We start from the raw sequence: 4,027 nt of genomic DNA, 5'->3' as shown, positions 1-4,027 counted from the left end.
CGCTTAGGCAAGTAAAGGCATACCATAAGAAAAAGGAAGACTCAGGGCGTAAAGCCAGGACCGCACCGACGAAAGATGTTAGGTTTAACCCATACCGAATATAAGAAATTATATGTACAATTGAGAAATAAATGTATATTTTGCGTTAGATAACGAAGTTTTGTTGTACAATATTTCATTATTAGTAAAAATTCTACATCAAACTAAAGAACAACAAACTAAGAACAGAATGAATTCAGTGGTGTTGAATTAACCGAAGATAAGTAAATATTTAGTAACAACTTCAAGATGAAAATATGATAATATTTGGTCTGAATGATGTTCAATATAATAAAGATTACTATGATTTTCCACATGTACGCACGTATACTGAAGGTATTAAATTATTAACAATGGCAACACTTCAGAGCAACGGTACAGCAAATTAGCAGATCTAGGTCAGACCGATTGCTAAAACAGGACCCAATTTTATTTTTCTCAAGCTAATAAAGTAGGAAGATGTGTGAGGGGCAAGCGAAAAAGTAAATGTTAATTTTAAGATTTTTTCACCCTGAAGCGAGAGGTATCGAAATGGCAAACGCGCATTCGGTATGTATGAACAAAAACTGAAGTGCCGTTGTGTTACAATTTCAGTATCTAAGGGCCCATTCGGGCACAGCTTCCTAACAATAAGCGGTCCCTCTTGGACTTTGGAAAGCCACATGACTCTGAAATAAACATTATATGCCGCCATGTTCGACACGTAACGAAAAAAATGTTTTAGCAGTATGTTATTTTTATACGAATTTACATCAGGTTTATACTGGTTTTATTAGCAAAAGTTATGCACTTGACCTGTTTCGTTCGCAAAAATGAGCCAAAAACAAACAAATGAAAATTGAACATCAACGTAAGAAAAATGCAATAAAATGATAATGAACATGTAAACGTATCAATCCAAGTCGAAAAATATTTACCATGAGTCTCTTTGGACTAAAAGTTATATGAAGCAATTATATTTGTCAGATAGATTAAAAATCATTGAGCTCTTAAGTGTAGAACGATGTAAGCTCGCCCTTTTCACTACCGATTTAAATACATTTTAACCCTGATCACTTAAAATGGGAGGCCAGGGGTATGATTAGGTATTAAAATTACATTACAAACCAGCTTGCCCTTTACAGGGCGGTCGCTAATCGTCTGAACAAAATTTAAAATAGCAGCAAAACGAAGTCAAGTAAAATGATAAAAAAAACGGCTTTAAACGGTTCAAAAGTATTTCTTTCAAATTGAAGAATTTTGATCAAAAATAGATTTTAAATAAAAACTGGAGCCGTATCATAAACATCATGATTGGTATTTGAAGTATTAATAAATAATGTTTCACAACTTTGTCATCAATATTTTTTCTTAATTTAAACGTGAAATAATATGAAAGAAAGTTCTAAATTTTGAGTACGTGCAACGTTCGAAGCCCTCTTGCTAACTGATGTTTAACTTGTTGAATTTGGGAAAATTGAAGCTAATAACCCTGCAGGCAAAAATAAAATTCAAAATAGCACTAAGTAAGCATTTCTAATTTATAAAATGCAAAAATACTAAATAATTCTAAATGGGAAATGGCAAGAAATTGCATATCAATCAGTAGACGCTAAAATGTTTCAAATAGTTATAAAATGCCGGAAAATCGGGAAAGCATCAGATTGCCTGTGGCACTTATTTTTTTTCTCAATTTGGTTTACATTATGTAGCTCAATTAGCTTAAAGATTTCTCAATATCTACTTTTTTCAAATGCAATTGATTAAAGGAAAGCGTAAATTATCTGCAATATCTTCTTCCTAATTTTTTTAAGGTGATCACTTAATTTTGGCAAGTTCCAAGTAAATGGCGCAAAGATGTATAAAAAGCACACATGTTTCTGTTTTAAGACCACCATCAAGTAACATTATGCATTTGATTGCAAATAAGATGCGAAACACGTTTTATCAAACTATTATTTGAGCCTGTTAATTAATTGTGTATGTATTTCTAATATTTCAGTAGGAACATTTAATCTGACGACGACTGAAGATGAAAATCTAGGAACAGGTCTAAATCGACAGCCCTGAAGAAAACCATTGTGAAAATAGAAAAATGGTTTTGTTGTTTCTCTTATCTGATTTGTCTTTGGATTAATTATATATTTAACTTTATTAATCATTAGTCTTAATTATTAATTAATGTATTAATAAATGTATGCCAATTCTGTAACTGTGTTTGCTTTTATTTGTATCTGGCCAATAAATTTGCCATATGTTTTCCGATAGGTTTTTTGCGTTTTATATATCTAGCTCATTTGCTTTTGTAGTTGCTGCTTGGCTACTGCCATATAACTAATACCTAATAGTCTGGAAAACATTTCCATAAACATCAAATTTCAGAGTCGTGTTTTCTTACGGTCAGTGCGTTTTTTTCTGTTTTATTGCTCGGTAACTGAGAAAATTACAAAATCTACGTTTTAGTGCATCAGCTCAATAAATTGAAATGAAATAAAATAATCACTCTTTGTTAATTATACCCAACTAACTGTATTACTGGGAGACAAAATGTGGGTGGGTATCGGGCGACGAGCGAAGGGAAAATCGAGTCAAGGCAGACGCTTTGCGATTCAACTTGGTGTCGGGAGAGTCAGGAGCTACTCACAGGGGAATTTCGAAGCAATCTCGGTGTTTAGTTCCCATGGGACAAGACTCAATTAAACTTTAAGATGATATGCAAGAGCCCCCTCCCGCCGTACACCTCAGGGGAGAGTAACCATCCTCCTTAGCCCATTTTATATACATGATTTCCAAGGGACCGATATTATTATGGTGAGTTGAAATTTTTAGGTCACAGGAATATTGAGGACATAAGCCAGAGGTGTACGACGGCAAATCGATGCTATTAGGAAAACGTGTGCTTTATGGCCGTAATTCTTGAAACACAAGCCTAATTCCAAGTATGGTTTCAGGAAGCGGTATTTTAATGCAGAATGACCTTAAAAGCATGTTTTCTTTCCTAACATTTTTTTTTAGTTATAAGGAAATATTTTTATTATAGCTAAACTTAGGCTATTTTTATTAAATAGATTTAAATAAATATGCCTGTGCACTTGTACAATTAATTGAAATATTCTCTGTTCCTGTGGCCAAACCGCTAGGAAAAAGTAACTGTATTTAAAAAAAAGTAGTCTGAAGTCGTTTATTACGCAAATTACTGTCATTTATGTTGCCTTGTTTTAAAAATGTTTGTCGTCAATTAAGAAAACTTTGCCTATCTGTCCATGTCCTCAAAAACATTGTTAATAAATTTTGTTATGTTTTATTTGTTCGTCTAAATAATTCTATAAATACACTTAATACCTACTTGGAAAGAATCAATTGCTGAACTCCAACCTCCAATTCTCTCTCATTTCATACGCAGATGACACAGTGGTTGTAACCTCGGGTTACAACATAAGTAAATTAAATCATGGCTTGATTCCCATTTCTTAACATGAAATCTAACCAAAACTAAATTTGTAAATGGTGGCTATCAATAAGATTGGATTCAAAGGAGCGCCAATTTTGTTCCTGATCGGAAATTTTCCCTTTTTTTAAAAACGTTTATGTTAAAAAGCAAAAGATGCTACAACAGAGTAAAACAAATGATGCTCTAGAATTTACAGCTGACTTACGACTGAATTTTTGTAGTCAAAGGGGCTGCTTACAAAGTTATTCAAAAAGTCCAAGTAGTAATTGTTAGAATAAGATTATAATCAACATGTTGGACCATACTGGATCCCCTTTGCCTCACAAGACCGACAAAACTCCCGTTTTCGTTCCCCAACAGATACTTTACTAGAACACCTACAAACGCAACTGAACTAAGGACTGAGATATGTTTGTTTTGTGAGCCAGGAATTGTTATTTTTTATTTTTTTATAGCTGTCTGATTTATACGAGTGTTAGGAATAGAAATTAATTTTAGAATAAGCTAGGCTAAGACATATGTACTAAACAAGGGCAGAAAGACCGATTGGGTCGATAG

Source organism: Dendroctonus ponderosae, unplaced genomic scaffold (genome assembly GCF_020466585.1).
Source record: "Dendroctonus ponderosae isolate FM_Combo_2020 unplaced genomic scaffold, Dpon_F_20191213v2 Dpon_F_20191213_1, whole genome shotgun sequence".
NCBI lineage: Eukaryota > Metazoa > Arthropoda > Insecta > Coleoptera > Curculionidae > Dendroctonus > Dendroctonus ponderosae.
The sequence above is the reverse complement of the archived record's forward strand: the minus strand, read 5'-3'. Positions refer to the sequence as shown.